This window comes from Anthonomus grandis, chromosome 3 (genome assembly GCF_022605725.1).
Source record: "Anthonomus grandis grandis chromosome 3, icAntGran1.3, whole genome shotgun sequence".
NCBI classification, from domain to species: Eukaryota; Metazoa; Arthropoda; class Insecta; order Coleoptera; family Curculionidae; genus Anthonomus; species Anthonomus grandis.
In genome coordinates, this window is record NC_065548.1 from 14,784,684 (window position 1) to 14,809,956 (window position 25,273).

Here is a 25,273-nt window from a genome sequence, read left to right on the forward strand (position 1 = left end):
GTTTTTATAACCAAATAAAAACCTTTTAATTATGTAATATTTAAAAGTCTTAGATACAAAAACTCTTGTTTTAAGCAATTTTATTAAAAAAAATATTGTAACAACTGAATAAATTTAACAAAGAACCTTAACAAGCTATGTTTTATTTATTAATTCTACAGTCCTATAAAAAAATTTGTAAAAACTAATTAAATTGCTCGAAATGGTTACCATTTTCCTGAACGCATAATTGGAATAGAGTTGTTATTCTCCGCAAAGCATTTAAAATAATAAGCGGCCTTGCTTGCAAGGCTTCAAAGGCTTGAACTATAGCATCCTGAAGTTCTTGCAAATTATGCACCACATTTAAATAAATTTTGTTTTTTAAGAAAGACCAGACAAAAAAGTCCAAAACAGAAAGATCCGTTGATCTAGCTGGCCACCTATTTGGAGCGTGGGTACCAATCCATCGATCTTCGAATGTCTCGATTATAAATGGCCTTACTATTTAAGAATTATGAGCTGGCGCCCTATCTTGCTGGAAATATATGCTATTTAAAAATGCCAACGGTATCTCATCTAGAAGTTCTGGTAAAATCCGCTGCAATATTTCCAGACATCTGGCTGCTGCTAAAGTGTGTTCATAAAAAACATACTTTATTTTAGTGCCCAAAATAAAGCATGATACACTAAATCCAAATCTGCCCTGTTGTTGGCGTTCCCGTAATAAGTATGGATTCTGAGTGTACCAATGCCTGTTATTATGACGGTTAAAAATTCCAGTGCAACTTATATATGCTTCATCGGACCATATAACTTTTCTGGCAAAATTTGGAACAATTCGAGTTTGCTCTAAAAACCAATTGCAAAAACTATTCGCCTTTGCGCATCCCCGGGATGTAATTGTTGAACTATGTTAACTTTGTATGGTTTATATTTATATTTTTTTAATATTCGCTGTGTTTGACTCTTTGACATTCCTACATTAGTTTCAATATTTCGACAGGAATTTGAATGATTTGCCTCAACACTTGCTAAAACCGCAATTTCATTATTTTCCTGATTTTGCCTATGGTAATTTTTATTTCTTGGCTTTGTAAATGATCCATTATTAATCAAACTCATTTTTATTCTCCGAAAAATAGACTTGTTTGGTTAACGCCTTTCAGGATATCTTAGAAAAATTGTTTTAAGTATAATAGCAAATATTAGGTAACGACACTAACACATATCTGTTTAAATACAAATCGGATGCCCTGTCACTATTTTCTTGGCACTCAATAAAACAAGCTATCATGTCATATTTGTGACTGTTTTCAAAATTATTAGTCATTCTTAAAAATTACGCTCTATCCCTTAAGAAAAATACTAAAATATTTACTTAAAAACTTTCGTTCGAAATAAATAAATTCTAAACAATTATTGACAGCTTCATACTGACATCTTTAAACAGCCAACTTCAATTTTTTCTGTTTCATGGCCAACTAATGTTTTTTTCGCTATGATTTGTTTTTTTTTGCATGTTTTGGCCATTTATCATGACTTAAGATACCAAGTGTTATATATCATTTTAATCGGAAAAAATAGCGCAATTTATTGGTATGAAAAAATACAGGGTGTTCCTTTAAAAAAAATGCAAGTTTGGGTCATATCTCTTAAATAATGCCTTTAATAAAATTTTTGACCACGCCTCTGAATTTTATTTAAAATTATCTATCCATAGCAGTTTTTACTTTTTTTATAACTTATATGATTCGTGAGATAGAGCAAGTCGTCAAAAAGTGAACATTTTCAATTTCACCTTGTATCTCAGAAACAAAAAAAGGTATCTCAATTCTGTTTACGGCAATAAAAGTTTTACAAAAAAGTGTCACAGGTTCGCGAAAACCGCACATCTCTATCTTTAAAAATAACAGAGATAACCTGCAAATACAACCAAATTGGGACACAGTGTACATAAATATAAATAAATTGTATTTTTTAAAAATTTTTTCAAGCTCTCACTTTCAAAATGTATCGAAAAGATATTCTGACGTAAGGTTTGCTTTTGTTTTCTTATTATTTTGTTTACTTTTTTGTTGCTTTTTCTTGAGGATGTATCACTTAAAAGTGCCTCTTGCAGAGGTACTTTTGAGAAACGGTTTTTATAATCGAGATGCATTCCTTTTTGCTAACTTCACTTACATCATAAGTATAACTGTTTTGTAATTTTTGATATTTGCAAATAAACGTTTTGAATTTGAATTTGATTTATTAAGAGTAATTTTAAATTGAGTTTTTAAAATATATTTTGTTTTCCGAATAATAGTACTAAAGCTAAAAATTGACGGATGCAGGAAAGGATCACTTTCTGGTGCAGGTAAAGATATTAAAAAGACCATAACTAGACAAGAAATATCCGCACTAAAAAAGTGAAACGCAGATAAAAAATACCAGGATAAAAAATGCAGATGCGAATACCAAAAAGAACTAGAAATACAATGGACTCTAAATAAAAACGCCAAAGGACCCTAAATACCAAAAACAAGGCCAGAATTTAAATGCTGTGATCCAAGTGATAGAACATCTAAAGATTCAACGACCTAAAAGCAGGGATAATACAATTCAATCAAATAATAGAGGATGTAGAAAGGGAGACAAGATTAATAAGCAGCCGAAATTTATTTAAACAAGTAAAAAATATAAGGAAAGGGTACATATCACAAACTTAAGAATCTCTAAGATCTTCAGAAATTAAACCGATGAACTCATAACTGATATAAAAGAAGTATTGCAAGCAAAAAAAAAATTCTTCGAAAACCTGCTGAACGTAGATGCAGTATCTAGGAACATAAAAAAGGTAATGATCTGAAAATATTTATAAATAAGGACCTAGAAAAAACCTTGTATTTCTGCTTAATGAGACGTTTTATTGTAGCAATATATCAAACTTTTAATTTTAAACTTACTCAAATTGAAACAAAATTATTTCAATATATTATTTAAATAGCTCTACTATCGCTAATTAATATTATTAAAACTATAAATTTTAAACTCTATTGGTAGGAACTCACATAAATTTAAGTCACTGAGACGAAGAGAGATTTCCTATCCTAGAATTTGCATATCCAAGTATTTCCGCAGATTCTAAATTGATTCGAACCGCAGGCAAATGACATATTGACGATTTTGCGGCATATTTTAACGTTACAGATCACGCCGATAATTCTAGCGTACAGCGAGATTATCAGTAGCCAATTTTATTACGAGAAAAAAAATATATTCCGCATATATACTGTGTGTAGGCATTAGCATTGGATTCGATGCATAGTTATTTAGAAAATAGTGAATAATGGCCGTAAGTCCTGTTTATATCGTCGTAATTTAAGATTTATTTTTGTTTTATTGTGGTATAGAAGGCAGTATAATTTAACTCTTTATATTAGCTCTAACAGACATTGGCTAATTAAGCGTTTTTCATTTATTTCTCTAAACGTAATGTGAAGGAATACATTTTGGTACCATTAAACCAGCGATCCTATATAAAATAATTCTTAGCAGACTGGATGAAGTATGAATCGGCAAAATAAAAAAAAATAAACGAAATACACTAACTCTTAATTTTCACGTCATCTTTCTTATTGTCAAAACCTGACGTCACTGATTTATTATTTTGATATCAACCTCCATCAAAATTTTAAATCAATTTTTCAAAAATGTAATTTTATTATGATTTTATTTATGAGAATATCAGGTCCTGTACTTAGATCCTATATCTTAGATATTCTAACTCTTTAAAAGGACATAATGTAACCCTGGATATTATATATAAAAGAGAGTGGAACCATCCTCATTCTGAAATTTAATTATCTTTATAACGATACCTGAATAACGTAATCTACGTTAGTTTCATAATTATTTGCATTTCAAATGTAAAAATGCAGTCAAATTTTATTACATAATTAAAACTTACACCGCATAAATTTAAATATAAAGCAAAAAAAATGATTTTTTATGCAATTTACTAACAATAATAATAATAATAGTAATAAAATAATTAAATTTACTTAGAGCCTAAGTAATACTGCATACAACAAACATCATTTATCTAAATAGTCTATGCAACAATATAAATTTTTCTGCAAGATGCTAGGATTAGTTGGAGGACTCCAATTTATATATTTTTAATGAATTTGGTTTATAGAATATTATAAATATAATCTAAGAGTTATAATTTGGCTATCGAATAGGTTATTTAATAGAAACTCTTCTCCCTATTCACTAATTTGGAAACATTGGATTCAAATAATCATCAAACATAAATCTTTCCTCTTTATTTCTCATATTCTGACTTAATTAATATATTAGCTATAAATATTGATACTGGCTCAATAACTGCTTGTAGTTATAAATTCCTTATGTAATTTTAAATAGGTCATGTTACATTTCCAGGTAGAAAAAAAGAGTGAACTAATTAATAAGCGAAAAGTATCCTAAATTTTCGTTTTTATTAGTGTTCGGCATATGAAATAAGTTTCTTAAGTGAGATTCAAAAAGCAATCAATAAGATCCTCATTTCGCCATCATCCTTTTTCTTGCTATAGTTGTAACTAATACCGTCTATTTTTGCAAAATTGTAATTAGTGAGCAAAATAAATACCTTCACTGAACTGTAGTTTACGACGTATTTTATATGGAAGCTACGAAGTTTCAATAATGATTTTTTTAAATCTTGTTACTCCATTCCTTTAATTATATACTCTTTCTAAGTTTTCTTGACATAATTAAGATAAACCTGTTCTAAAATAATGATTTCTGGATCTGCGTTTTCTAGAAGAGTCTCAAAGATTAGTTTTTATTATCTAGGTTTTCAAAATTTGACCAATAGTTTCTAAAACCTATTTTCGTTGCACCTGACAATAATCATGACGCTGATTTAATAATTTAGCGGTTCCACTTATGTCTAAACCCATTCTTCCCGTTATTTTTCTTTTTAATAATAGTTCAAGCAAAGGGTATATTATTATTTTGTTTTAATTTATAGCTAAAAATTTCCTCTTTTGGAACTATATGTAAACTTAACAACAGAGAATCAATAACTATGTTAGTACATATGTTTGTAAACCAAACACCTCCTTGCTCCTAAGCACATGCTGAATTTAATCAAAGTTGTTGCTTACTGATTCTATCTAGTCTTTCAATGTTCTAAGAAGAAAAACAAGAAAACAGCATATTTTTATCATTTGTTTGTATTGAGTTTGTTTTTCTGTTCTCTAAATTTCGAGGAAAAACAGACTTTCAGGTATTTAAAAATAATTTCATATAGCGTGATGTTCTATTTTAGTGATATTTTCTCAAAAGGCGATACATGTGAATAAAATAACAGAAATAGAAAATAGGCAAACATACGTCTCCGTGTTTTTCTTTAGATTTTAATCAATGATATATTTCACCTTAATTAAGGAGAAATTAAACTCACTTCAGAAGTACAGTTAAAAATTAATTACATAGAAAAATGTTAATATTCGTGAATTTAAATTCGTTAATTCCTGAAAAAAGCATTTGAGGAGAGTTCTATCTTTATATTTTTTTTTTATAAAACTGGGTTTATTTCGAAGCCACTATTTATGTCCAAATTAACAATATCTTAAAAACTTTTATTAAAAATATATAAATATCTCTGCTAATTACCATTGAGATAATGCTAACTATATCAATCAATTTATCTAAACCTACCAAATAAGGCACATTCAATTAACTATACAAAACAAAAAAAGTAACTGTCTTATTAATCCAAATAAGAAATTTACACCCATTCTGAATTTACTGTTACAATTTCTCATTAGCAAAGTTTTCAATAATTAAATAGGCAGTCTAATATGTAGCCAATATGTCGTGTAGAGGAACTATTAATTTAACCTTCATAATTGGTAGTTGAAATAGATTTGGTAAGTAAGTTAGTTGGTCTTAAATCTAGACGTTTGCTTTAATAATTCAAATACCTCGTGTACTTATTTATATTAGGTAAATTGGTTGAGTGGCTTACATTAATTTTTTTTTTACAAAATCTAGATTTCTGATATATATTCACAAATAGAGACAGTAGTTTTAATTAATTAAGGTAGGCTAGCTCTATAAATATTATATAATATATTTTATTAGTCTGCATTGATCGTATTTAGTGTGTACGAGTTGCTGCATAAAAATGCTGCATCATGAAAACTGTTCTTAAATGCTATCCAGACTTCACTCAGGTAAAATAATTTACGTACATGTACGTCCAGTTATGTAATCAAGCGCTGAGAATTTTCAAGCCATTAATTGAATACATTTAATTTTTATAATATTAATATTTTAGTTATCAGCTACTCTAAAACTAGACTTTGTCTGATTATGTAATAAATAAATAAATAAATAATAGTAAAAATCGTAATAACTTGTTTTTAATATAAATGTTATCTACACTAAGTCTACAACCTATGACAAAATAATGCACATAAATAAATAAATTGCAGTTTTTTTACTGCTTAGATCTGTTTCCTAAAAACATTAATTTACTCATACCGGTTCTGTGTTGAATGGGTATATCTTGCTCCTCTTAGAGTTAATCGTTCTTTTTCTTAATCAACAAAACTTTAATAAATGATGTGATTTCTTAGTTTACCAGAGTTTAGAGGTTTTTTTTCAAGTAATTTTAAAATAAAAAAAAGTTTATAATTGAGATAGATACAGATTTTCATTTTAAGCCTTTCTTATATGGGTAATTTGCATGAAAAGTTCTGGACTTAATTAAAATATGTTAAATGAACCCATTACAACGAAATATTAAGACCTTAATATTCTCTAAATCTTTGTGGAAATTATTTTATAAATTATTTTATTACAATAAATTTAACAAGATAGAGGCAGTTTTCGATGTAAAGTATAATGTTTTCCAGATTTATGCAAGTTCTAGAACAAGAAGATATCTCTAGATAAATCAGATCAAGGACGTAATGATTACCTCGAATTTATGATTGTTACGAACCCTAGTCTGCCTAGATTTCTTAGTAATCTAAGGAGATTACTACTTTAATCAAGAAAGCATATATTGAAATTACAAAAAAATACATTGTACTTAAATTCTATGCAACAGGTATTACTTCATATCAATATTCATTTAAAGCTATTTTTGTTACATGAAATCTGGAAGATTTTGAGAGATTTTATGTGCTCTAAAGGATCTTTGTCTGTTATGCGGGTAACGTTGGTTTCTGGGTAACTTAGGAATATTCGAGCACTATTTATACCCCCGATACTATGATCAATAATCGAATAATCACAATAATGACAGTTCGATTGAATGCTGGGCTTATAATAGTTCATCTAATACAGGTTTATGCTTCTATATGTACCGCATCAGACGATGTTGTCGAAACATTTTATGGGAAGCTGGAAGATATTTTGCACCCAATTCCAAATAGAGAATTTACTTTTTTAATAAGCATTTTCAATTCCAAGGTTAGAAACAAAAAGTGGATGAATATAGGCAAACAGTGGGCAGATTTGGCAATCCTAGAGGAGAGTCTTTAATTCAGTTTTGTTTAGAGAATGAATTTCCATAAAGCACCATGTTTTCGCATCATCCTTGTTTTCTTTATACTTGGATATCACCAGGTAGTAAATATCGACACTAGATTGATTATTTTATAATTAAAAATCGTTGGAGATCATCTATAAGGTCGTGTAAGACTTTACCAGGCTTAGATTAGATATACACATTTCAACAATCTTTTAAAAAAAGGTTAGAGAACCATACATAAAACGCCACCTAAGATCACTGATACAGCATCCTACCAGACCCAGGTTAGACAAAATATAGCAGATAATGCGGTAAAAAAAATAGTAGTAGTTTGCTGTCAGTTTACACTTGATAACGGTTGGAGATACTTACCAACCGAAACGTCGTGTTACATTAAATAAATAAGACAATGCAAGTCCGACAAGATATTTTCACTGTACCATTGTCTACCACCTTCAAAAACAGATAATGCGGTACTACTGCATCCAGTTGCCATAAGTCCGTGGTAATCATTCAGAAGATGTATTCCAGATGCTATTACTTAAACTGAAAGTAGACAAAACTCTGAACCTGAATGATGAACCCACAAACATTTTATATGATAGAACAACGAAGATCATTGAAAGCTTCAAATCTACATGAGGAAGAAAAAATTACTGAATTTAATGAATATACAAGGCAATGAGGTAAGAGACAATCATATTGCCCCATTTATGGAATTAAAATTAACATTAATCTTTAGTTTTATATCAAAATAGTGGCCAACAGTAAGGCAAACTGAAAAATTAATATTTTTTAAACCATTCCTTTTTAACTTTTTTATTACCACAATTCGATAGGGAAACTACTTTGTAATTCAACAGTAGGAAAACAGAGGCAATTTAATGCCGATTTAAAAAAGAATAAGGCATATTTTACTTAATTTAATATGCTTGTTACCAAAGGAAATATATTCTCAAAGTTGTGCCGAAAGGATAAAATATTTACATCTAAGGAACATGTATAGAAATACTACCTCATTTTAACTGTAATACCTAAAAATTTAAACCAAAAATTAAACAGTTAGAGACAGTGAGGAAAATTTGGTTGCTGATTGGATCAGGCGATTTCATTGTAGTCTGGTATCGGTATTGTATGCTAACAATGACTTACTTAAGAATCGTAAAAACAACATTACTCAATTTGAACCGTATATTCTGCTCTCGGAGGTTAAAGCTGCCATTAAATAGCTAAAATTTAATAAGCCTCTTGAAATTAATGCTATAATAACCGAGGCACTAAAGTCTTTGAAAGAGGAAGGTTTGAGAATAAACATTGATTATGTCAGGGGTCAGGGAATATGGAGGACTGGATGACTGGAGAGCATTAATCTTTTTTCCACTTCATAAAAAGGTGACAGCTGTAATAACTATAGATTACTTGCCTTGATATCTCATACCCGCAAAGTTTTTCTGTACATTCTTCGATCTCGTTTGGAACACTAACTTCTATGGCATATAATAACTCCTTCACAAGCTGGTTTCACTCCAGAGGCACTAAGGAGTAAATTGTGAATATAAGACAAAGCATAGAGAAGTCGAGAAATTTCTATGCTCCCACGTATTTATGTTTTGTCGATTATAGGAAAGCTTATATAACATAAAATGAGAAAAGCTTTGGTTTATTATATTGTCAATGAGTATCCCAAACCATCTAGTGTAACTCATACAACAATTATATGATAAGAATATTACAGGGATTGATAAATGCTTTCTAATGAAAGTGCCCCATGCAAGGGTGGAAGATTAGGCTGTATTCTCTCCCTGTTTCCAGAGAGAAATTCTGGAACTTCTGAGGAGACTTATAGTGCTTTTTATCACATAAACATAAATTGTAATAAATCCAAAATTATGGTCCCTGGTAGAAAACATATTAACATATAAAACATATTAGACATGGTAAAGTTGTCAACAGTTTCGTCTATCTTGGAGCCCTAATAGAAAATACTGGGATATATGATAGCAAAATAAAGCAACGTATTCAGCTTGCTAGGTCAGCAATGATACCATTAAATAATATTTAGAGGGTTGAGGATATCACAAAACAAACTAAAATCAATCTAGTGAGTTTGGTCTTTTCGGTATTTCTTTATGCTTCAGAAACCTGGACTGTCATAAAAATCCTGTCTAGTGGATGGTCATCGGATTGATGTTGATGTTGATGATGATTGAGATGTGGGCGTGGTGACGAATGTTAAGAATGCGCTAAACCGTACATAAATCGATGGTTGAATGTTACCAAAAAATATGTAGATGCTGCTTTCTCATAAGTGGTTCACATGTCATCTAATCAAGTTGCATGAAGGTGCATTTCATCTCAGCCATCAGTGTTAGAATGGTAATTATTATTAGTTATTAAATTTTATATATATATGTATATTTATGTCCGTCGGAATGATTAAATTTAGGTTCAATAACTTGCCCTTTGACTGTGATGAATATTGCATTGGATAATTTCAAAAGATCTATAAATTTGTGTAAATAAAAAGAAATATTCAAATTAAAATGTCATACCCAATTAAGTTATGCCATTTTTTTGTTGTAAAAATATTATTCCATGGTTTAGAATTGTCAAATAATATATTTATGGATAAAGTTATTATAAAACTGTACTAATGATTATTGTTCCAATTTTTAGACTGGATGAGTCCCTTTGACCGGGTCATCAGTGGTGAGCACAATGGGACATTTTCTTTTTTTTTATTTTATTATTTTGTAGCCTAGTTTAGTTTAAGTAAATTTTTAATTACTTTTTGAAATCTCAAAATTTAAATTTATTTCTCACAGTTAAAGAAAAATATTCGGGTTTCTTTTAACTTTTAACACTATTGAAATACTTTTTATTATAATTACAAAATTATATTTTTAGTAAAATAAATATATAACTAGTCTCTCTTTAACAAAGGCACGTGAGTTTATAATTCAACGGTTAAAATTTAAACTTTAGAATCGTGAATCATCATGGATGATGAGAAGTATGGCTATTTTGGGTAAGACTTAAAGTGCCAATTTTCAAAAACTAAATAGGTTATGCGCACCACTTTCTCATAAGAATGGGTAGCACTCTTATTACCAAACAAGCTTTATTATCTAAACCAAAACACATCAGTAACGAAATTATAAGCATTTTAAATAGTGCATTAAATTTCTTTCTACTGTGCTACATATATCCTGTTAACTAAAAAATAATATCCGAGGTGATATATTAAAAATCCGTATGGCTAGCGAGTACGTTAAAGAAATCGATAACAAGGTCAATTTTAAAGTGAACCAAGTACGTACAAATTACGAAACTGAGAGCAAAGATTTAGTGACTATTATAGCAAGCTGCAATTAGCCTAGTCTATCCATCAAGAATAGACACAGTTTTTTAAACAGTCAATTAAAAACATAAAGCAGCTTTCAAATTTGGGTGTTCCTTTTCCCAAATCCTTTTCATGTTAGTTAATCAATACCGGATAAATTAATCAAATTAAATTAATAAGGAGGTTATATTTAAATTAACATAAACTTAAAATAGAAGCTTTAATCAATTTAATCGTTTTGCCTGTTGCCTAAAAAGGTGATTTGAAAAAGGGCCATTATCCCGGCAGATCATGGTCGTGAATTTTCGACAAATTAACACATCTTTATCTTAGTACCAATCTTTAACATTTTGGTACCAAGCCCTAAAAAGATTATGATAATATGGCCGATGAATTTAATAACTTTCTTAACATTTTTGAGGAGACATTTCTAATATATTTTTCAGAAAACCGATATTTGGTGCACACATCATATTTTAATATCCTTTGACAAATATGAGACTGTCTCCATTTTCTCCATGAGGCTAGAAAGCAAAAGAGGAATGATGTTTTTTATAGAGAATTTAAAGATTTTTATGCGGTTTATGAAACTGAAATTTGTTAAGAAAAGATCGAGGCATTTGATGATAATGAAATTCTCACAAAAATCTTCCAAAACAGTGTGAGAAATTAATAACCAATATTGTATAATTATTTCTGAAAATTTTAGTATATATTTTACGAATATAGCCACTAATAAGTAAGCAATAATTTTTCTTTTAAATTAGCTGATACTGAAGAAGTCAAATTTTTCATAAATTAAAAAAAACGGGGTGAGCGATGACGATATTTCTCTTAGAATGCTTAAGAATTGTAGTTCGCATATTGATGTATTTCTAGTTTATATATTAAACCTCTGTTTGGATTATTATTTATACAAAATTATGGACCGCTTCCGCTTTTCTAACTGGACTAGCACAGTTAGAAAAGCGTATCTAAAAATGTATTATTAAATAATTAATGCGGATTTAGAGCCTCATTAAGTACATTTACAGTGCTTGTTAAAGTAACTAATGATATTTTTGAAAACCTGGATCGTGGCTATGTCACCATGCTAAAGCTGCAGATAGAAGCTATTATCTATTCTGCAGCTTCTGCAGTAGAATAGACAATAGATTTTATCTACAGCTTTCAAAATATTCGAAAGGATTATGTACAAGCAAATTTACGACTATTTCCTATCTAAGAATTTATTATAAAATAATCAATGCAGATTTAGAACCTCATTAAGTACATCTACAGTGTTTGTTAAAGTAACTAATGAGATTTTTGAAAACCTAGATCGTGGCTATATCACAATGATATCGCTGCTTAACTATTCTAAAGCGTTTCACAACATAAACGAATAACTAAATTATAAATTTTAGGTTTTTTAAAGTATCAGCTTCTCTAGTTAATTCATATTTATCAAGTAGATTGAAAAGTTCGCTACCATATCTCATATTCTGGTAAACTAGCTATAATATCTGGTATACTTAAAGGATCATTTTTTTTAAATTATTTACACTGCTGATATTTTGTCTTTAATAACCCTAATAAAAATAGAATGTAAGCATAATAAAAAAAGAAAAGATAAAACTTTAAATAATAAGCCTAACAAATAATTCTTTAAATAAAAGGCTTAAAAAAACCTCCTTCTTTAGCTAAATAAATGGTTAGCCTATCGCTAAAGCTGTTTCTTACTTACAAAAGAGTCTGAGGTAAAATGGAATTGACTGAAATATTAATTGGAATGGATTCAACAATTTTGTTTTTCAACTCCTCTAAATTCGTTGGCCTACTACTATAATATTTATAAATAGCCTCCTTGAGATAACCTCGCAAACAAAAGTCATTTGGTGACAAACCGTTAGATCTCTAAACTCTAACACTATACTCTAACCATATGAGCAAAACAGTCATTTTGTTTAAAATAGACTAATCCCAAGTTTATATCAGGGAGAAGTTGAATGGCAGGAAAAACTTGGTTTTGTAGCAATTTAAACTATGTTTCGGCATTCAAAGTACCGTCAATGAAAAATAACCCAATAATATGGTCGCCCAAAATACCATCCTAAACATTCAACCTTTGAGGGTAAAGAATACGGAACTAAAAGCTTCCGTGCTCGTTTTTCTAAAATAAGTAACGAGCATTGGAAGGATTGTATTTACCAGGCAATGGAAAAGACTCATCTGAAAACAAAATATTTTCATTTTCATTTACCTTTTTCATCATGATTCACAAAATGTCATTCTTCGCCACTAATCTTCAGAAAACACCTTTTCAGTTTTGGAATATTTAAAACATTCGTATCTATGTTTTTTCTAAATACCTGTCAGATTTTTATGGTTCATACCCAGTTCCTCTCCAATGCTTCTGCTCGATTTTGTTGAATCCAAAACTAAAGCACTACAAACCATTTCTTTTCGCCGTTCTATCTCATGAACCCTTTCAATAGGTGGTTCTTGAGCTTTGATGTGATAATTTCTACATTCTGTGACACGACATTTAAAATAGTTTTAGCACAAGGAATTAATCTATTTTTAAAATTTACTGAGAATAAATCCCTGCATTGTACTTACGAATTGCCTCCATAAAACCATTTAATCAATTGAACTTTTTCAGAAGGGGTATAAACAGCCCTACTTATAAATATTAAAAAAAAAAATAAAATAGCGCTTTAAGACCCAACAGTGCAGTATACAATCACACAGCAAAATGAGGTGTGCTGATTCTGCCATGCCGAATTTTCAACCAGAAAGTAAGCGAGAAACGGTGTTGCCATTTATAATGACTCTGTGTAGTCTTCTATTCGCCAACCTGTATATCTCCTTTGATCCAACGACACTTAACACTGCCTCTGTTGTTTAATGGATGATTTAGAACTAATATAGTAGAACTCTAAAAATATAAATAGAAAATATCAAATCTAATGGCTTTGATAGCAAGAATGCATCATAATCAATAATGAATATTTTCATGTATTCGAAAATTAATTGCCTTTTGTAGAACTAGTGCGCACTCTTGGTATTCTTACTCACTCTTTTTACTTTATTATTTTTTAGTTCACATGTAGAAATGTTAACGTGTAAAGTGTTTCCCAGGCTAAAAATTTTATTTATTAATAGACGCTTTTTACACTTTAAATTTAATTTTAACCGAATCACTCGTCTTTCGATCTTTCATTATTGCAATTTTATTATTTTTCCTTATTTTAATATTCTTGACAAGACATGATACAAGTTTCCCAAAATACTTACGTTCATCTAATTTTTGATCTAAAGAAACGCGATTACATTTTTCATAATATTAATAATTTAAAATAAATCAAAATTTAAAATATTTGAAAATATTGCTTATGGTATATTACACAGATACTATTAACTACTCATTATAGTAATTTTAATATTTTACTAATATTTTTATATCATGACTTTTTGCACATTCTGTAAATATAAGCAAAAAAGCTTTCAATGCTCCAATTTCGAATTGCTTTTTATGCTAGATCCCTTGCTTACAATGCAATAAACTTGATCATCAATTTACTTCCCGATAAATTTCGCCTTTTAAATTTCCGCAAATTTCGATTTAAATTAAAAAATTTTACAGAAAAACAAAACTATCCATTAAATGTGTTGACCTAATTTTCTTTTTTTGTCAAATGGAAAACTTATTTTATCACTACTGTGCTTCCCATTATTATTAGTATTATATTTTTTTAAATGTTTTATATTGCTTTTTTCTTCGTACAAAAAATGATCTTTGTTATTGTGTTTATGTTTTTTTTACTCCAATAGTTTAGTGTATTCATTTTTATTCTTTTGATTTTTTCTAAGTTTTCTAAGGTTGAACAAAATAGCATTTTTCGCTATCCTTGAACTGTTAAGTGTAAGTAATGGTTATTGTACACATATTTTGTTTTATCTAATAAAAGGCCTTTTTTATTTATTTATTTATTTATTTATTTAAATAAAGTTATCAAATTATGCTCTAAAAACTTAAGCATTTAAATAACAATTACTAAAAAAATTTAAAAGTATTTTATTTTATTTGGTACATACACATTATTTAATTAATTAGTCCCAAAATGATCAAATTAGGTCTAAAATATTAATTTCATCTCAAACTATTTAAATTCCATCAAAAATTGTAAAACATTTACATAAAAGGTGTATAAAAATTTGTCATAGCGTGACCCAACAAATGTTTTAGGTACACAAACAAATTAACATCTTCTAAATCTTAAAATCTCAGAAATCTCTTGTCACTAATATGTAATTAGTTGTGTTACTTTTCCGTAATAATTACTTCAAACTAGATTTAGAAATGCAAGCATCTTCAACTCTTTGAGCTTGTCTAACTGTTAAATCCGAGCGTACTTCGGAGCTAGCCGACTCAGCCATCCAATAGTACTGCCTTTTCGTCTTCTTCTTTGCGTAAAAACCAAGCCACGGTCTTCTTTGGCTTACTTCAATAGTGGAAGCCTTAGAGTCCACCAGAGACCGATCATTTTACTATATCAGTCTGACTAGAGTTGAAATCTAGCCGGCTGATCTTTGAAGATTTTTTTCTTTTACTTCTCGAATCAATTTGTTCAAAAGGCGACTGCGACACTTTAGTTTTATCTCTGGTTTACCGTTTTGCTTTCATCTGTCAACGGTTTCTTTTTACGGTCATTATAAAAAAAAAATTCAATCAATCCGCGTTGACATTGACATTGTGAATGGTGTTTTGAAGTGTGTGAAAGGTTCAACGCTCGTGGACTGTTACGTTAAGATAGACTCCGGCACCCACTGACATTGACCTGTTCTGCAATTATAATAAAGGTGAGAATTTGCATTTTTATGTTAAATTTTTATGTTGCAGCTGGTATGAGGTATTGTCACTAGAAGAAAGTTTTAAGAATATGACTTACTGTATTTTTTATATTATGTTACTTTAAGTAAAATAAGGCGAAAGGGAATAATAATTTGTAAAATTTATAAAATTTAGAAAAAATATAGTCATATACTATTAAAACAACAACAAGCAGTTTTTTAAAAATCTACTATTTTTTATCAATTAAAAGCTAAAAACGTTAATAAAATAAAAAGTATTAGTCTAAAAATTTTATAAATTAATATTCATTTTTTTAAGAGTATCTAATATATGGAATAATACTATATAAAGGATACAAACTGAAATAAATGAAATTTAGGTAGCATATCGTTCGTGAATTATAAAACGAAAAATTCATATGAATATGAATCTACAATATCCCCCATCAAGAATATTAAAAAACACTTAAGAAAATTTTCCTGTAAATTACTGAGAAGCAAAAAATGCATATTTCCTTTTAATGTATTTATATATTACAAATATGCATTATAGAGAGAAAAATATACTTCAGTAACTAAGCAGTGATTATTATAAAACACGCAGTATTCAATAATTATATAAAATACATATTGTATATATGAAGATAATTCGTTGAGAATTTTTATAAATATTTTTTATTTATATGTTATATTTGAATCAAAAAAATCGTCAGACATTTGTTTATGAATAAAAATCCCTTTTGTTAAATTCTGAGTAATTCAGAAAAATACAAACAAAGAAATAAATAAACGATATAAAAGCGCTGATGAGTTTCTTTAGTAAAACGGTCCTTATTCCTCTAAATACAGCCGTTTTGGAGGTATTAAGTAGGTATTCAATTAATTATTGATACTATCAAAAAATTTTCAATTAACTAAACATTTTCTGTAAACTTATTATGTAATCATTATATTTCACAATTTTGGATGTGTATCAAAGTTTCTTAACCAGAAATTCTATTTCAAATTTCCTTCCAGATATAGCTCTTATGAAATTATTAAAAGCATTAAAAAATTTTAATAATATCAAACGCCTTCCGAAATTTCAAATATTTTGAAAACCCACGATTTTATTAATTTTACTATCATGGAAGCTAATCGATTTTTTTTACCAAAAGACCATTTCAAATTTCTTTATCCGTTTTGAAGTTATTGAGAAGTTAATGAATGTATTGAACACACTTTTCAAAGGCTTTATACAAACCTAAATATTTTAAAAATCATATAACTATTTTACTAAGTCTAGTTTTACACAAAAGCTTCTTTTTATGTTTCTATAGCCTTTAGAAAATTTTTTTATACTCCAGAATAAAAAATTGGAGATTAAATTAATTCAAGATTTTGGCTTAATCTTTTTGTCGTTGAGAAAATGAAATAATTTTCCAGGCTCTCGGTATTGTCTATTGTATTCCAGAGATTTTAAATAATTTTCCAGAAGTGTGAAGTCACTATTTATATCTTCCATTGATTAATTATTCCTGGAAAAATTCCAGGTTTTTGGGGTAATTTTTTATGTTTTCTTGGTATTTGACCTTGGTTAAGACCTATCATTCTGAAGTAAAAAGAGGCTTTTTTGGTGAATTTATTTTTAAAAAATTCGCTATAAAACCAATGCTTCGGCACTAATTTCTGCCATCTTCAGGAACAGTCATCATGTAGTCCAGACACTATATAACTTTCTTTATGAGTTCCAGACCTTTAAAATAGTTTTTCTTTTATTCCAGTGTTTTGAATTATATTTTTATGTTTGTCGATCATTTAACGTCATATTTTAAATTTTCCGTGAAATTATGATAATTTTCTGTCAAACAATTTATTTATTCGTGTCTTCCAGGCCTATTGAAATTTTTTTGTTTTGCTAAGATTTGAAAAAAATGTTAAATTTTTCATGGTTTTTAGACTAATTCTTCTATAGGCATCTCAAGCCTTATGCAACTTTTTAAAAAAGAGACTCATATTCTTTAATAAACCTTTTGCTTATATTTATTTTCGATAAGAATTCTATAAACAAGAAAGCAAATACCATAAACCGTGATATACATACGACGACCACAAGATGAAAAAGGTTGATGATGGCAGCAAAAAGACTAAAAGCTTTATATCAATTTTAGATCATGATAATATAATATTCAAAAACATTACTACCATAAAACGCCAAGATATAAAATAAAAGAATATGACTTTTTTTAGTTTTAAAAATAGTTCCATTTTATTTCCTTAAAATTATAAAACGGTTTAGTTTCTAGTTAAAAAAAAACACTCTCGTTTTTTTACGAGTAAGGCTTAAAATTGAATTAATTATTTATATGAACTTGGCAACTTTTAATACTTTTTAAATAAATGGTACTTTCTGTTTCTAAATCTGTTTGCACATTGACTGAATAAAATAATTTTATCTCGGATTTTTCCAACAGATATTTTTTTTTATTAGGAGTTAATTTTATCGGTTTTCTGACCCTGCCAAAATGTTTTTTTATTCCTAAAATAAAAATGCATTACTGCATTAGTCACGTATAAATAAAAATATACAAAAAAAAATTAATTAGGAAATTAAAAAATTACACATTTTAATTAGATAAGGACACGTTTGCATTTTATATAGTGTGCGTTTTTTACATTTTACTTTAATAAAAAATTCATAGCAATAACTGATAAATTAATTACTTTGAATATGGATACTAAAGACAAACTTGTTAAATTTATATAAAAGATTGAAACAAGTTAGCTGCAATAATCCACTGTCTAGAAGGCCAATTTGAAAACAAAATAAGAGATATACGTCAACAACTTGATAGACGGAAAGAATATATTGGGGAACTTTTTAATGATGAAAGATCTGAATATAATATGATTGATGCTACATTAGGACTACCTAGAAACGAAGTAGAATGACCGATAAAACTCTCCAAAAATGGGAAAGCAACTGGAATTTTATCGGTTTTCTGACCCTGCCAAAATGTTTTTTTTTATTCCCAAAATACAAATGGATTACTGCATTAGTCACGTATAAATAAAATTATATAAAAAAAGTAATTAATTAAGAAATTAAAAAATTACACATCTTAAATAGATAAGGACAAGTTCGCGTTTTTCAAAAGTGTGCGTTTTTTACGTTTTGCTTTAATAAAAAATTCATAGCAATAACTGATAAAATAATTACTTTGAATATGAATACTATAGACAAACTTTTAAATATATATATAAAAAATTTAAACAAGTTTGCTGCAATAATCCACTGACTCCAATCCCCTATCTAGAAAGCCAATTTGGAAACAAAATAAGAGATATACGTCAACAACTTTATAGACGGAAGGAATATATTGGAGAACTTTTTAATGATGCAAAAATCTTCATATAATATGATTGATGCTACATTAGGACTACCTAGAAACGAAGCAGAATGACCGATAAAACTCTCCAAAAATGGGAAAGCAACTGGATCTGACCAAGTGCCTTCAAGCAGGTCGTAATATTAATGAGGTCAACCAACATAATATCAGATACACCAATCATATACTTATGGTCAATGATTTACAAAACCTTATTAATAAGACAACCAAGACTTGTTTACACTTCGGCTTAGACAATAGTAGCAAAACTAAATATATAAGCAAACAACCTAATATTGGAAATGATAGTATTAGAGTCAATGGCACAAAGATAGAGAGAGTTCATAGGTTAGTTATTTCGATAGGAACATCAATGATCAGTAAGACCTAATTGTGTAAGTCAAAAAAAAGGAAGCTGGAGACACCTTTGTGAAGGTGAAAAGAGTGTTAACCAGTAACGATGCTGAAGTTGAAAATGAAGACGGTACGCTACAATGTATTTCCAGTTCTTTCGTATGATGGAATTATTGAAACTCACTGAGAAAATGCCCAAACGTCTAGAATCATTTGAGATCTGAGTATACCGCCGATTACTAAAAAATAGTCGGGTAAACTGAATTAGTATTAACATGGTTGTTAATCGCATGGTTAAAGATTTAAAAGTATAATAAATATAAGTAGTTTAAACTATCAAACGATGCAAATTAGAATATTTTGGTCATATCATTAGCCATTTGGAGAAATATAAGATCTTGCGTCTTATTTTAGAGGGAAAAATCATAGGTAAGAGTAGTCCAGGAAGAAGGAAAACCTTGGTATGAAAAATACTCAATCAATCTAATACAATCTAACTTTTTTGAACAGCCGACAATAAAACAATAGCAATCACTATGATAGCTAACTTGACAACCAACAATCGTTAAATAGTCATGGAACTAGAAGAAGAGGAGGCTATACACTGATCATAAGCATTTTTAAATAAAGTATTAGTACTTAGTATTATTTCCTTATTAAAAAAATTACCACAAAGCCACATTTATTTAAAATTGTCTTAAATGCTTTTAATGAAAGAGTAGGCAAAAAAATTAATGAAACACTTTTAGCTTCTTAACTTACAGAAAAATAGGTCAATGTCCTTTTTACAGTTCTTCTCTAAATTAAGATCTTTTTCTAATAGCACATATTATAAATGCTTACCAATTTATCATATCCCAATAAGTTTTTTGATGCCAAATTATTACCGATGCATTCTTCTTTATAAGCTTAAAATTACTTAAGCTTTTCCATCTAGTTCATTTAAAAGAGTCTTCTTATTTAACTTTTGAACGCAAATCTTACTTTTCACTTTTACTTTAGGTTCAAAATTTGATATTAGTGCGCTATTTCTAATATGTTAGCTTTTGATGAAACAAACTATCGTAACTAATTATATACATAGTTCGACTGACTACTTATTTTTGTTTTCATTAATAAAACCACATTGCGTATAATCAATAACGCAACGTAAACTATCAACATGTAATTTTATTTGCTTTATTTAAAAATACAATTATTTGTAATTGAAATTTTCATTATATATTTAACGGACCTCATTTACTGTTATGTTATTCACCATTATTTATAGAAATATACAGTATATATGTTACTGGCAACAAAACATATTAACAAATACCGTTTGTCGAAAAAAAGGATCTGTTATTTGAAATTTCACACCTCGCCAATAAAGTCAGTCATGACACACTTCGTAGGCATCGCAGCTCGTAACATGATCAGCAGTAAAAAGTTCAAAAAACTGTTGAAAATTTACAGTTTCTTAAAATTTTGTCGGACAATACCACCAATTTTTAACGCTGCTGATTCCTCGTTGGTCACGGGTGTTACACAGCACTTTTTTTCATAAAAGTCCGCCGGTTGATTCAATAATAACCTTCGATCACGAATTCGTTCCTCCAAAGAATGACTGCTCGGAGAGGCGGTGACCAAATATAATTTGTTGTGGCATAACAATTATAATTAGATTTGTGTTTGATAGTGCATTAATAAATAAAAGGATTTGAAAGGGAATTTGTTTTAGGGATTAAATGGAATGACTTTTGATTTTTTCAATGACGTTATTAATTTGAAGAAGTCTTGTTCGTAAAGTTCACAAATTTACTGATTTTTGGTGGCACATAAACATAATTTTAATGTCCACTTTATGTATGGATTATTGATTCAACTAATCTTTTTAAAGTATTTTATGATTTTAAGGTTGCCATTTCTTACATATTTAAATTTATTAGGAAACTTTTCTTACACAATTTGAGGATTAAATCATGTTGCTCATTTTTTTATATAAGCCTTACGTAGTTGCAGTCTTCAAAATGTCTTAGCTGGTCGCACAGTCCCCTACTAGCTTTAAGAACATTAGGCAATTAAAATCTTAAAATTCGAAATACTCCTTAGGCCTATGAGCCTTATTATTTTGCTTTTACAGATTTAATATTAACAATATTCTGAAATTATTGAATCAAGGATCTAGTTCTTCTCTGAATAGTGCAGCTCCCATTTCTTTATCAATTTTCAATCCTTCTATATTTAGTTCTTATTAAAAATAGAAAGTTAATAACAATTAACTATTTTATCAAATGATTAAATATTATTTATTCTGCCTTTATGCAACCAATGATGCGAGCGCAAGCTGAAAACCTTTGGTAGAATATGTTTTTTTGGAAAGATTCATAACACTTAGGTCACATGCTACCAAATTTTTTGTTACTTTTTTTAATTTTAAAATTTTGCAAGTATTTACATGATTATTTTAATAAACAGAATAGTCTTTTAAGTTATGCAAAATCACTTTCTTCTTTCTATCTCTTGTGAAAAATTCCATAGTTCAAATATTTGGTAAATTTTAGTTTCAAGTTTGGTAAATTAGTTGAAATTTTGCTTCTTAAGTTACTCAAATAATTTCAAACTAATACCTATTTTAAACTGGTCCCTAGCTTTTTCAGGTAAGTTGCCAAAAAGTTAGCCTAATCATTGTATATTGGATCACAAAGCTACGTGCTTTTAAAAGACAATTTAATTTGTCAGCATATTATTTTTTTAAGTCTTTTTAAAACGTTGTTTTTTTAGTTCCTTTAGAATAAATGTGTGCCTTTGGTAAAGTTGTTGGAAATATTTTTGCAGTATAATAAGTCTATAATTAGGTTATATAGTTAAAAATACAGTAATACAAAAATACAATATAGTTAGTAATAGCTAAAAATAGAGTTATAGTTTAAAACTTGCGGTCATTAACTTTTTCTTAATAAAATTACAGTCAAAAATAAAAAATATAATTTAACCTTTACACTACGTTACATACTACGTTACATTAACTTTTACAAAAGTATATCTACATAAATACTCTCTTTGCGTTAGGATAGGAAAATTATATTTTCATTCTGGATTAGCAAGAAAAAAATAGTTTTTAAAATTCAAATAAAATATTTTTGTGTTTTTTGAAATCTTAATATAAACTTAAAGTAAACTTAAAACTTAAGGTTTAAACTAGGCATGAATGGCACTAGATTTGTAAAGTTAAACAATTGAAAAAATTAAAAATATGGGCTTTTATGGAAATTTGAAACTTCCTAGATAAAGCTACATCTAAAATTAAATAAATTCTATAAAGATTTTTAACAATTTACAATGCAGCGATTATGCATTGCTATATTACATATAATAACTATGTCTAAGCATGGTACTAACATACAAGTATTAATTCCATATAGTTCTTGTCATTATAAGTCAGAACACAAATGTTAAATTGTTTTTTTACCTTCGCCTGTATAAACAATCAAATAAAATTATTAAACGTAAAATGTGTTAAAAAATAAAGCATAATTTAAATGGATAAGATGCCTCTAAAATACATTAAGTCTATAACCTCTCATACACCCAGATTTTCTCATTAATAATATAAAAAAAACATAATTTTTTACTTTATTTTGCTACTATATATACAATATACGCCAATAGACTAGTTTTATCAATTTATACTGTGAAAATACGTAAAGCCTTATCTGACGTATAATAAGTGATGTCCTTTTGTGAACTTATACTACTGATTTATTTCTTTTTGTTTTTATTTCAAAACTTAAACAGAATAATTAATCATTACAGTAATAAATTAAATTAACAAATTTCTTTATTACCCAAACAAGCATACGTCATATGTCTTTTTGAAACATAGAAAGCAATACGAAAGATATAAATCCTAGACTTACTAGCTACAAGACATTGGAAGGGATGCGCTTCCTACATCAGCCCATAATTTATATTGTAGTGGTTCCTCTATTATGTTATGAGGAAGTTCGAAGAATTTATGATCGTTTTGATAATAAACCTCTTTGAAATAAACGATTGCGTGTCTCGGGCACCACACGTAACTGAACATAAATAAAATTGGTAATGCATAGTGTTTGTAATATTCAGTTACTGTAACATGGGGAATATATGCGTGTTTATGCAGTGCATATCCGCCGAATACGTTTCAGTAATTTTGGTTATTTGTAATAGGCACTGTGGATTTATCTAGGAATATGAACTAGCGTTTAGCAAGTCAAGTCAAATAATTTCTTTATTTAATTTTCATGCAGTTTAGATTCAGTAAGCATTTAATTTGTATGGAAAGGCTGGCATGCGTAAGTTCTTAGAAATTACCTGCGACAGTGAATCTTTGTGTCTGTCTATTTCTAGTAACTTTTTTCCATCCGGTTCGTGCGAAAGAACAAACAATAAAAGGGAAGTATTTGATATTTCATCAGTTTATCTATCTAGGGAGTTGTTTGAAGAAGGAGCTATTTTTAGCTTTTAATTTATGGTGCCTTTTTTAATGTTACGATGTAATTTCTAAAAACTATAAGGAATTTTAGTGAAACGAGACTAATTTACGAGATCAATAGTGATCCTCTGGATTTTTTTTTCTGATAAAAGTATCATCAGCAAAAGTAGTCAGGCGTACATTAAAAAGTAAATCATTTTAAAATTTTAAGTAAAATTTTAGCCTCTCCCAAGCCTGAATATAAGTCTTTAAAACTCCAGTTAATATCATATAACAATCTAACAGAAATGTGCTAAATTTTAAATCAAAGTTCGAATAAATCTATCCTGTTACATAAAATAAATCTATATTTATTTGTAAATCTTTTATAATTCCCTTTTTTCTAATAGTACATTTTGTAATTATACATCAGGAGTTTATTTGTGATTTATATTTAATTAAAAAGTATTTTTGAAAGACTTATGTAAATAAAATCTCTATTATTATATATAAATATATACATATATTTATTAATAGCGCAAACAGATATCCATAACTTTTGTTCTTCTGAATTATTCAGTATTTTTTTTTTAATTTATATGAATTTAGTCTTACAATTATTAAATATTAAATTATCTTTTAATCTTAAAACTATAGCCTTCGGAAAAAAAACAAAAAATAATTAAATATATTATATCTTAAAAAATTATACTTCCCGATATATTATTCTATAAATAGATGCACCTGGGCAAGAGTCCATGTAAACAGCAACAATATTCTTAACAATAAATTATTATGCTGTACTAACTGTAAACTAATACCGTTTCAGTTAGGCACTAAATAATCTCTTGTTTAACTTCAATAATAAATTAATTAGAATTAAACATACGTATTAAATACTTAAATAAAATTATACATTTTGATAGAATTTAGGGCAGTGGGTATTTTAAAATTCACGATATTTGAGTATTGTTTTTTTAATTTCGTACATATAATTTGTCTTGTCATTATTAAAATTTGATTTTAAAAACTGATGAAAACCAGTAAATTTCTCTCTTTTCCAAAAAATGTTTGAATTTATTTATTTGTAAAGTTTTAAGAATACAATAATTTAGTTGGTTACACAGAAATTGATGATGGCTAATTTTAGGTTTATCTGTAACTAGTTATATAGCAGATATATTACAAATTTAATAAAATATGCCATTTCTGTATTCCCAAATAGTAAACCAAAGTTCAAAAGTGATATCTTATCAGAAAGATAAACTGATATATATATATATATATATATACATAAACCTTTCTTTCAAATATTCACTTAGCATTTATAGTTCAAAAGCAATTTTTCAATTTTTAGTTTTTAGTTAACGTACTATCAACACTTATTTATTTCTGAATATCAAACAAATCAATTATTA

General features: G+C 28.2%; 1 protein-coding gene and 1 long non-coding RNA gene across 2 annotated transcripts in view; one reads left to right on the forward strand and one right to left on the reverse strand.

The window, feature by feature from the left end:
• Positions 1 to 20,407, reverse strand: part of LOC126733711 (uncharacterized) — a 45,659-nt gene extending 25,252 nt beyond the window's left edge. The window contains exon 1 of the long non-coding RNA XR_007659836.1: positions 20,264 to 20,407. This is a non-coding gene — a long non-coding RNA (uncharacterized LOC126733711). The remainder of the gene's footprint in view (positions 1 to 20,263) is intronic.
• Positions 15,341 to 25,273, forward strand: part of LOC126733709 (uncharacterized) — a 193,617-nt gene continuing 183,684 nt past the window's right edge. The window contains exon 1 of the mRNA XM_050437085.1: positions 15,341 to 15,707. The gene's annotated coding sequence lies outside the window, so the exon portion shown is untranslated. The remainder of the gene's footprint in view (positions 15,708 to 25,273) is intronic.